The sequence below is a fragment of the Astatotilapia calliptera genome, chromosome 13 (genome assembly GCF_900246225.1).
Source record: "Astatotilapia calliptera chromosome 13, fAstCal1.2, whole genome shotgun sequence".
NCBI classification, from domain to species: domain Eukaryota; kingdom Metazoa; phylum Chordata; class Actinopteri; order Cichliformes; family Cichlidae; genus Astatotilapia; species Astatotilapia calliptera.
Genome location: NC_039314.1, coordinates 28,017,647 through 28,030,162, shown reverse-complemented (window position 1 = coordinate 28,030,162; position 12,516 = coordinate 28,017,647).

Below are 12,516 nucleotides of genomic sequence, written 5' to 3'. Positions count from 1 at the left end.
ATTAGTATATATCTTGTTATTTCTGGGGTTACAAAACCATATGCAAAACCAAATACTCTGGCTTCCTGTTTTTAGGAGAATGGCCTCCCATCTCAGTAACATATTAGCAAAACCTCAGCTACCCAAACCACCTGCTGTTAGAATGTAAATACTATATGCTGATGTAGGTTAAGCAATACTCATGGTTTGTGCATGTATAAAAGGGGAAATGTTGTTGGTAAGTCAGTTACGTCTCTGAGCACATCGGTTTTCAGTGAAGATAGAAATCTTTAAACATGCGGTATCATCGAGGCTGCTACGTTAAGCAGCTCTCATCTGATGCGTCTGTGGGTTTTCATGTGGTGGACACAGGAAGACTGAGTTACTAAAGCTCTCATAAAGTCACACGCGTGGTTTAATAAAAATTTAATAAAGTGTATTAAAAGCCAAATGTAGTTTTTAGCAAAGAGAAGCAAAACATGTATAAACATGAATTAATTTGAGTTTTAATGCCTGCTGGATATGGATCAAGATTAAATTTTTACTGGTTTGCATTGCAAATTTCCAGTCTAGTGCCATCCACTGTAAATACACTGAACAAAACTATAAACGCAACACTTTTGTTTTTGCTCCCATTTTTCATGAGCTGAACTTAAAGATGTGAAACATTTTCTACATACACAAAGGACCCATTACTATCAAATACTGTTGACAAATCTGTCTACAGCACAGTGATGTGTAGCATTGTAGCATATTTACAGGAAGAAATGTGGGATAAACTTCTTCTTGCTGCTCTGCAAGAAGATCATATTCTCCATAAAACAAGTGCAACAATGTTGACTTTTACACATTGTTCATAAATCAGAATAATACTCCATGTGGGATCATAGCACCAAGCAGAACTACTGAGCCACCTTTGTGAACATGTAAAATACATGCAACAACAAACAGGACTTCAATGGGTGACCTCATGCTGACTGCATGCATCTTCCATCTGTGACGGGCGTTCATCTTTGTCAATGAGTGTTCAGAAATACAGCAGAGAAGCAAAATTAAAAAACATGATGGAAAAAATGTTCCAGTGTAAACTGGCTGAACTTACAGCAACATGATAGTTTTATTACATGGAGTTCACATCTCTCTAACACTGAACAGCTTCCAGATAAAGACTGTTAGTCACTGTGGTTATCAACCACCTCCAACAAGAAACAGCGGTATAGAAAGGGCTTTAAAAAGGTCAGATATGAATCGGCAGTTTAGTTGTTGACAGTGTCGAAATACATGAAGCTGGTTAGGTTTGGGAAACAGCTGTACCGGGTTTTTATCATTGTTTACAGGTTATAGAAACTTTTCTGAAATAAACACAGAATTCAAGGCCTGTCTGACCAAAAACAAACATCTTTATAGATCTATGATCGAATTATGTCTGCAGTTTATCTGCAGCCAGTCAGCTTAAGAGAGGGTACGACTGGCCTGTACAGGCAGGATCCAGCTGTGACTACTGTAGAGGCTTTGAGTTCAAATGTTTGATGGTTAATGACAGCATGTTCATGCTGCAACATCTGCACTGTGATTTTATGATTTTACACATTCACGTTTGTTTACATAAAATAAAACATAAGAGATAATTCACTGTTTCATGAGCTACAGTCAGCACTCTGTGTGTGTGTGTGTGTGTGTGTGTGTGTGTGTGTGTGTGTGTGTGTGTGTGTGTGTGTGTGTGTGTGTGAGAGAGAGAGAGAGAGAGAGAGAGAGAGAGAGAGAGTCAGGGGATGGGGTATAATGTAAGCTGCCACAACTTCCTGACTCAAGACAAAAATTATCAAATTGCAGTTTTTACAGTTTTCAGCTGGAAGCAGTCCTGAGGTAAATACAGACGACTCCTATCACTCATATTCACATTATTTCTATTTGAAGAGCAGCAAATTATGAGAAAACTGACCTTCATCAGATATCTTACTGAAGTTTTAAAGTTACACTCTTTTCTTTTGTGCTTGTAGTGAGCTTCTGGATGAATGCACTACTTTTTTACTTCCTAAAAAAGTTTGATTCTTGTGAATCGAGCTTGCTTTCAAGAATTAAATAAAGATTTACTGAAACTGCAGAGGGAATTTTCTGTTTTCACTGTTCTTGGTGGAATAATGTGGAATTTCTGAATCATTAAAAAAAATCAATTTCCTTTAGAAGTCTGAACATAAATCAAACTGAGCAAACTCCGGTCAGCTGTAGTTCAGACATATATAGCATTGGGCTCTATCATAGTTACATTGTCAGTTCACCAGGCCTTGTTTCTTCTTTTCATCCGTTGTTTCTTTTCTAATAGTGTTAACATGCTGCCTTTTCCAGAAACAATATTTTTCTCTGAAGAAAAAGTTTTTTACTGCAATTTCATCACTGAAAGCTGGAAAAAGATGCTGCCCATCATAGTTATGGTTGCATGGATCTATGTTTTCGACTGCCTGCCTTTGACCATACAGGTCCTTTGTTTTGTGGGCTGTGTGGTAAGTAAATAGTAAATTACTTTCATGTGTTTTTATGTCAGCATGTGAATAATTTTGAGATTTTTTTTAAAAGCTGATTTATAATAATAAAAAAAATCATTAGTTATTTGTTGCATGGACATTAAGCACTGATTCTTGTTTACAATGGATAACCTCAAAAAATTTACGTAATACTAAAGTAAATCAGAAACACACATCCTACACTATTTGATTGAATAGAGACCGAGGCAGGAAGTAAAACTAACAAAGGACACAAAAGAAAATGACCTTCACAGTAAACCAGGAAGCAACCCAACCATCAAGACCTATCAGATACAGAGACAAGAACACTTCCATAAACTGATATGGACTGAGCCTGCTGTCCCAGTATGCAGTACAAACACTGTTATACTGAGTCTTCCTTTTACTTCATTAATGTGACTTAAATACATGTTTCCTGCAGGCAAGAAGGAATCAGGTCCCTGTCATCTATTACATAAACCTCATCCTTTCCAATGTGATCAAGATTTGCGCCTTCAACATGACAAAAGCAAAACCAAATGACCGCACAGTCTCCAGCACTGCTTCGGTTTTTTACCTGTTGGGTGTGATGGCCAGTCTTTACTTCAAGATGTGCATTGCTCTGGAAAGGTACCTATTTGTCTCAGTGTGTGCGCTTTGTACTGTAAATGAAGCATCCTTATGGTTCTGAACTGTGATATGCAGAGTATCTGTCTTGTGTTGCAGGTATTTCTTCATCGCCTGCCCCCTGCTGGACTTCATCAGAAAAACCAAGACTTCTGTGCTGGTCTGTCTTCTGGTCTGGACCCTTTGTGTTTTCAGTTGCCCTCTTGGAGTATTATTAGAGCAGTCTGAACGCATCTTTATTTTTGCCTTGTTTCCTGCTCCCCTGTTCATCTGCTGTCTAGCTGGGACTCTCAGATCTCTGCCTGATGCCACCTCAGTGCCCAGTGAGGAAAAACAAAGAATTATAGGAACTTTGGTTCTGTTGTTGGTTAGTTACTGTCTGATTATCATACCTACAATCATCCTAATAGTTTTGGAACCATATCTTTTTGACAGTTACTTCATTTCCATCTTCTCTCTGCTCAATTCTTTTGAGATCTTGATTCTGTTTGTCATTATGTGTAGAAGTCCAGTTGAAAATCTGCTGGCATGTCTGTGCTGCTGCAGCAGATCCAGCAAGAGATCATCAGTGTGAGTGATGGCAGCACACACGAGTGGGTTCATGTCAACAAGGAAAGGAAAAGAGATAAGAGGAGAACACAGCAGGAGAGAGGCTGAGAAAGCAAGCAAACAATCTATTTCACTAGAACCCTCATTCACTAAAATGTGTATGGAACGTAAAATTTGTGCATAAAATCATTGTCAGATTTAGGAAATGTGTGCACGATTGTACATATTTTAGTAAATCAGACTCATTCTAAACGAAGGGGCTTGGCAGCAGTGCTGCCTGCCCCTATTTTTCTATTTAAGGAAGACATTTACCCAGAGGTGAAATTGACTAAAGAAAATGAGTAAAAAAAATGAATTGGCTTTAAATTCCAAAGGCCAATTGTGCTACCACTGCTGGTAACACTAGGGGAATTGGATCAAAAACTTTAATCTGAGCACCCAGAGGAGTGACCCTAAAACTGGGGGCATGCCTCCAACAGATCCCAGGAACAACATCTCTAGGAACAGCAAAGATCCTGCACAGGATGCCCAATCTAGAAGGATAAAGACGGGCCAGTGGGGATTTTTTTTTTTCAATTTCAGTTTAAAATTGTATTAATTGTTTTCTCACAGTAACATTTGTATTTCCTCTGATTTATTGAGTCACATGTCACATGTAAAGGTTTCAGGACACCGCCTCGAGACCTGGAGTTTGACACCTGTGGCCTATAGTAACTTCAGTTTTGTATGTTAAGTATACATCTATATTTTCTTATTCTTGCAAAAGTTTGGTCATATTCCATTTTATTCTGTGCTTTATGTCACTGTCAACTTTTTTCATTCGTGTTGGGTGGGGTTGTGTTCTGTAGGGCCAGGTGGTTTTATCTCTTCCTTAAATCGTGGAAAAAACATTTTTGGTTGAACTAACTTTAACTTTAAAAACACCAAAGATGATATAGTAAACCGTGAAATCATTATCTTTGTCAGCAGAAAGATGTGACAACATTTGAACCGTCACCATTTCTTAGCCACTAGATGGAGACACAGGTTTGAAAATAGGATGGTGTTTTAGAGGTTTGTGTGACGGTGAATCTGTTTGACTATTCTGTGTTTACAGTTGAAGAGGGACAATAAATTGTCCACAGTTTGTTTGGTTTTTTTTTTGGTAGTAACTTGTTAGATATGTATTCAATCATTTGTCTTTGGTGTATTTCCTTTGTGGTGCACTGCACTCTGTAATTGTAGACCTGCCTGGAAAATCCAGTAGCGAGTTAGATCCCCGGCACACCACCAACCAATTCATGTTTCTAACCACTTTTTCCCCACTCTGTGACACACTCCCTGAGGAACAAACTCGCACTATTGGTGATTGTGTTTTAGGAAATGTGAGGCTAGAGACATCAGCACCTGGCTGAGGATAAATAAAGACTTCATAAATAATAATTGAGTAAATGATTTAATAACAGATGAACATATCAGTTGTGTGTGTGTGTGTTAGACTAGGTGAATGAGGCTTGTAAAAAAGTGCTTTGAGTGTTCAAATAAAGCAGAAGAGCACTATGTAAGTATCAGTCCTTTTGCTTTGTGTAGTTGTGCTTGTGTTAAAGGTGGAAATGTTCTATAGACTTGTTTTGACACAAGTGCTCTCACACTGAAGATTGCACATTTAAAACCCATGTTATCAACTTGGTGTTTGCTGCCACATCACCTGCTCTGTTGGGTCTGTGAAATTTTATTGTAGTGGAAAAAGGAAGCAAACATGGTTTCAAATAAACTGCCAACTGCAGTTTTTAGAAAAGCTAAGCTAAACGTGTGTACGCACACTGCATTTAGCACTGTGTCTATGGTGCAGAAGCTTTAAGTTTATCCTGACTGGCTGTTGTCAGTGTGAACACCAGTGAGTACAGGGTGGAGTCCATAAAGTGTTACCACAATTTCCTCGTTCAAGACAAATTCGTCATATTGCAGTTTTCACCCACTGGTTCAGCTGGAAGCAGTCCTGAGACAAGTAAGAGCAAAGCTTATACTAATTCATATTATTTCTACTTGAAGAGCAACATAGTTATGAAGAAACTGGCTTATAATTAGAACAAATCAGCATTTTCAGACAGCATGTGGAAGTCATAGTACTACCAACTTTTCTTTTGTGCGTGCAGTGAGCTTCTGTGTGAATGCAGAGGATGTAAATGTGCAGCTTTACTGTACTTTTTATTTGACAGAGAAAATCAGATATTTGTGTTCACGTCTTTGTTTAATACAGTTTTAAAGAGGACAGGTGTTTGATCCTGCTGAAGTCAATATATGAAATGAATTGCCTATTTTATCCACAAGTCTAATAAAAAATATCCATGAGGATTATTTAAAGTTATATAGAGATGTTTTTGTCTTTATTTGTTAACAATTTAAAAGGAATTTCTGAATCACCTTTATTCACATTTAAACAAGTTAACTGAAATAATGAAAGGTAGATTTTACCTGACTTTAAAGTTATTATATTAATTATATATTGATTAATCTTAATTTTACAGGCGTACAGACACGTTCTTGTGTATGCTCTTCCTTGTTTTGTCCTTTTTTAAATTATTTTATGATTTGTTACATCAGTTCAGCAGGTTTTGCTTCTTCTTTATCAGTTTCATCCACAATTTCATGTCAACATAAGAACAATGTTAACCTGCTGTTTTGTTTTTTCTACCACCACCTGTGTGCTTCACAAAAGTGTTTTACATCAGACATCTTGGATCATACATAGTGACAAATACGATAACAAAATGTTATCAACATGAGCGATATTTCCTTGAAGTGGTGATGTGGATTTACGTGTGTGTCTGCCTTCCTTTGACCGTACTGATCATCTACTACGTGTGTTGTGTGGTAAGTAAATGAAGTAAATAGTCCCTTAGATTCAATGTGTAATGTAATATAATAATAAATTTTTCCATCAGATGCAAAGGAGTCAGGTCCCTGTCATCTATTACACAAACCTCCTCCTCTCCAATCTAATCCGGATCTGCATAATGATCGTTTGGATCATAAGAGTGGAAAGCAGCATGAGTGGTATTATTTACAACTTGTGTGAGATGGTCGGTCTTTACTTCAAGGTGTGCATTGCTCTGGAAAGGTACCTCTCTGTCTTTTAATGTGTGCGTTCGTGCATTTCTATGAACATCATATTGTACTGTGAAGAATCCTCACAGTCATAAACCTTTTTTTTGTACTATGACAGTCAGAATTTGTGTCTCTCTTGTGTTGCAGGTGTTTTTTCATCACACTCCCACTGTTGGACTGCCTCAGACAACCTAAGAGTTCTGTGCTGCTCTGTGTCCTGGTCTGGGCTTTTTGTATTGTCAGTTTCCCTCTTGCCATAGTTTTACATCAGTTCATACATTTACGTATTTATGCTGCCCTCCCTGGCCCCCTGTTCATCTTCTGCTTAGCTCGGACCTTCAGAGCCCTGCCTGCTGCCACCTCAGTGCCCACTCAGGAGAAACGTCGAAGTCTAGGAATTTTAATTCTGTTGTTCTTTAAGTACTTTGTACTGATGATTCCCATATATATCTTTCATAATGAACGTATTCCCTTTGAAATCAATTGGATCTTCTTTTTGCTCTGTCCTTTTGTGGACTTAGTTTTGTGTCTTTTCATGCGGCAGGGGCGCATTGACAGGCTGCTGGCATGTCTGTGCTCATCGGTGTGACTGACGGCAGCAGTGAGAGGTGTGGTGATGAAAACAGAGTCAGGAGAGCAAAAGAGGGGGAAGAGTTGATATCAGAGTGTCAGAGTTTTTTGATAAATGAAGCAAACAACAGCTGATATCTGCATCTCAGCCACACTTTTCTCACTTCAGCTATCCATGTGTAAATAATTTCAAAATTACTTTATAATCACTTTTAAACACTCATTGTATTCCAGTAGTAAACACATTTTTCTTTTCTTTTTCAATTGTTTTTTCATCGAGATTTTAAAAGTGTTTTGTTTTCCCTTCCTTGTAATTATGATCACCAGTTAATATTCATTTGTTTCTACATGCAAATAATGTATCCAAATGTTTGTAACTTTTTAAATTTGAATTTGAATTTTTATTTATACCATCTCTCATTCATTTTTGTATGGAACTCTTTAAGGTTATTTGCATTTCCTCTGATCTACCCACTGATGCTACAGCAGCACGTGTTATTAAAAACTTTGCATCTCTTTATGCACCCATGATCCTTAGTTTCGGCTCTCTAATAAAAAAAAAAGTCCCTGATCCTGATCCCTGGTCTCAATCCAGGTGTCTTCTTGCTTTCCCTGATATGAAGAAATCTGAACCTTGCAGGTCAAATTATATCAGTCGGGCAGCTCTCCTTTCGATTGTGGTACTTGATCACCTGAGATGGGTTTAGAAGCCTGGACTATCTCTGACTTACATGATTTAACAAAAAGTCTAAACTTTAAGATCACGTCATTCCATTTCCTTTGTTGTTCTTAAGATCAGTGTCGGTCAAGTTACTTGAAAAAAGTAATCAGTAAGTAATTACTGATTACTTCCCCAAAAAAGCAATCCCATTACTTTACTGATTACTTATTTTCGAAAGTAATTAATTACTTAGTTACTTAGTTACTATTAGATTATTCTGTTATTATATGTTACCTTATATATGTAATCAAAGTAGTTGAATTAGAATACTGCTGTAGATCATATTATACCCTTTAATTAATATAGAGTGTGTGAGCTGTATGTAGTTTAGTTCTCATTATACTTTTGAGTTAACAGAACATATTCACATATTAGTTCATTAGATAAATGTGCATCACTCTGTATCCTGGATCAGCTGTGAATGTCTTACACTGTTTTCTTGAAATGTTTTATTGATGAATCATGTGAAGAAGGCTGTAAGAAGGAGACTAGGTGTCTGGGCAGAAGAGATAAAACCACATTCCTTACCCCCCTTCCTACTTCATACAGAAAGACAGGGAGGCAAGGTCAGGAGCCAGGCTCGCTAAGAATTAGAAAAACATGTGAAGATGCAGCTTTTATGACAAAGAGGGGGGCTGGTACTAGCTATAAAAGTCTGTGAAAGTTGCTACCATTTTGAGACATGTGCCTGACCCTCTGGTAGCATCTCTCCCGTCCGGACGTTGTAATGCTCTGACTGTTGAATTGTATGGAAATAAATGATTGTTGATTGAGCATATATACACCGAGTATTGTCCTTCCTTCAGCCCAAAGATTCAAAGAATTGGGTGATTTTCAACATTACTTTTTAAAAACACGATTTACAACCTGAAGAGGTGATAAAGCGATAGATCTTTCAGCCCAGTTCTACTTTTTCTGCATAATCCATCATACAAAATGTAATCAAATGGAAAAGTCTCTTTTTAAAATTTGTTTTATTAGTTTTAATCTTTTAACTTTATGCATCAAGCAAAAATTTAATTATATGCAACATTCTCTGACTGGAAGAAATTAGTTTAACATTTAAAGCTATTTTCTGCACATTCCAGCACATAAAATAAAATATTTTTTGTGTTTACACTCAGTCTTTCAAATAGATGCAAGTAAAACACAGCAGAAAATAAATAAAATCAAAGACTAGCGGTCCTGTTGCTCTATTTTCACCTGTAAAGCAGGAGTGGGGCAGGCGGAGGTTTACCCTGGTGCAGGTGTGCCGCGGTCAGTGGAAGAATCTGCGAGTTTCTCTGTGAGTTTCCCATTATGTCGTAGCTACTCGGTGCTTATTTAGGGGTTTTCTTCCCACGCACAACGGACACTAATGTTTTGGTCACTTTTTATGGAATCAAACTCAAAGTAAGGTCAGTACTTCCACGCTTTAAACGCTGCACGCTCAAACTCTCTCCCGCACTCGATATATTATCCATTGTTGATCTGCACACAGCTGTTGTCACAAACGTCGCACTCGCTTACATCACTGTCATGAGATACTCTCGCAGAAAAATAACGGTTTTAGTAACGCAGTAACGCAGCGTTCCTACGGGAAAGTAACGGTAATCTAATTACCGTTTTTGCAATAGTAATCCCTTACTTTAGTCGTTACTTGAAAAAAGTAATCAGATTATGCGTTACTGCCCATCTCTGCTTAAGACAGAGAATTCACATCACATTTAAATATTCAGTCATATATGAATATTTCTTGAGCAGTGTTGGGGAGTAACAGAATACATGTACCGCCGTTACGTATTTAAAATACAAAATATGAGTAACTGTATTCCGTTACAGTTACCGTTTAAAAAGGTGGTATTTAGAATACAGTTACTTAGTTGAAATAAATGGATTACACGGCGGTATTTTCCTGTTTCATATTGTGGCGGGTCAGGACTTTGGGTTTTGTTTGACAGCTGTGTTCTGTTGTTCCAGGCGGCAGCGTTACGGTTGCCATGGTGACGCACGCTCTCTGCGACTGTGTGTTTCCTGGGTGAGAGAGCGCTTTTTTTGTTGTTGTTGTTGTTGTGCTAAGCTAATAGGTATGGCGTTATTTTTGTGCCACTATTCTGAGCGCACGTAAAAAAAAGTTTGAGCACACGTAAAAAAAAATTGCAGGTTGTATTTTGAGAAGAAATTGATTTTGAGCGAAGAAAAGCTAAATTTGAGTGAACAAAATTCATTGCTGCGTGCAAAAAATGTATTTCAGTGTTTGCTATTATCCATACACACACACACACACACACACACACAATAGCAGCCCCTCTCGCTCAGTTTTTGCATTTGCGCTTGCTCGCAATGTGTTGCTCGCGCTCTCAACATTTCTGCCCGTGCGCGCTCAACTCTTTCTGTACACCGTTATATCTGTGCCACACAACCAGCCAATCACAGACTTGGATGCAAAAAAATCTGATTGGCTGTTTTGGTCTCCAATCAGCTTTAAATGACGAAATGCAATATCCCAGAATGCATTTCGTCCAAAACTCAAACGAGGCAGTGGCGGAGGAACACCTTTAATGATATATAGCAGTTGGGGGTCAAAAGAAAGCCATATGTAAAATCTAAAAGTGAGATAGCGGTCAAATAATTCAGAATCTCTAAATTATTATTATGCAGTCCCAATCAAAAGTTTAAAACCATTTGAAAAATGGCAAAAAGTCATATTTTTCATGGTTGGATTTTAACAAAATGTTAACAAAATGAACTTTAAATGTGGATTCATTGTTATTTTCTGTCAGGTAATCACACTGTCATGACGTTCTGATGGCAAAGGCAAAAAAACTTTCCCTTGTTGAATGTGGTCGGGTTGTTGAACTGCATAAGCGGGGTCTCTTGCAGCGTGCCATCGCTGCTTAGTTGGGACGCAGTAAGACAGTGATTTGGATTTTTTCAATAATCCTGAGGGTTATGGAACAAAAAGGCCAAGTGGAAGACCCCAAAAACTTCACCAGCACTGAGCCGGAGGATCCAATTGGCTGTCCAACAATCGTCGACCCAAATTAAGGCCGTTACTGGTGCCGACTGCAGCCCCATAACCATTAGACAGGATCTGAGACTGAAGGGCTTCAAAAACAAAAAACGGCTTCAAAGGCCTCGACTCCTTGAACGCCACAGAACTGACTGTTTGGACTTTCCAACAGCGCGCCAAACATGGAACACTGAAAGGTGGAAGAAAGTTTTATTCTCTGATGAGAAAAAATGTAACCTTGACGGTCCTGATGGTTTCCAGTGTTACTGGTATGACAAGCAGAGCAGACCCCACCTGAGATGTTTTCTACGCCCCATAGTGGAGGGGGCGCCATAATGGCCTGGGGCTTTTTCCTTCAGTGGAAAAACGGAGGTGCAGGAGTGTCAAATGGCCGTCGTCTGTGTGGTAACAACTGGGTTTTTCAACAGGACAATGCTTTAGTACACAATGCCCGCAGGACAAGGGACTACTTCCAGGAGAATAACATCACTATTTTGGACCATCCTGCAGCTTCCCCTGATCTAAATCCAGTTGAGAACCTTTGGGGATGGATGGCAAGGAAAGTTTACAAAAAGGGACAACAGTTTTTGACAGTAAATGCCCTTTGTGTGGCTTTATTCACGACTTGGTGATCAACAATAACAGTGGAGCCACTCATTACTGAGACTGTATTTTATTTTACATTTACAGCTATTGTCATCAGTCAGGTTTCCTTTCTTTAATGTTGCATCTTTAGCAAAACCTTAACTAACTGAACTGATTGCTATTACAGTGCAAATGCTATGCACTGATGCAGGTTAAGCAAACTTGTGCTTTGTGCATGAGTAAAAGGCTAAATGTTGTCAGTAAAAGACTCCAGTCTCTGAGCACATTGGCTTTCAGTGAAGATATAAATCTATTTAAAAAAAAACATGTTATCAGCAAGTTAAGTTGCTCTCATCTGATGTGTCTGTGGGTTTTAACTCAGTGGAAACACAAAGATAAAGTTTCGTAGGAACTCAAAGTCACAAAGATCATTATATTAAAGTGCAAAGTGCAGTGCAAAGCTTATACATTTATGAAAACTGCATTCATTTTGATGTTAATACCAGCTGTGGGCTTTCGATTCAGAAATGAACCTGTCATGATGGGCTGTGTGGCAGGCTGGGTCAGGACCTAAACACAGGACTCAGAGACAGAATACTTAACCAAAGGCCGCAGCTTTATTGCTGGCAAAAAACAAACTAAAAACAAAATACATGAATACTAAAGAAACAAACCAAACATGAACTGCAACTAAGAAACTTCTAACTGGTCATAGATGACGTGACATGGGACCACGGAACTACACATGACACTAGTGATGGTCCGCTTGAAGCTGAAGCTCCGGTGCGTGTGTCAAAAAAATCAACACACTGCTTCAGAAGCACTGTGTCGAAGCTTGATTCGTTTGGCCAGAGTCACGTGATCAGTGACGTCCGAAGCTTCATTTAGAACCTAACTGCTTCGGC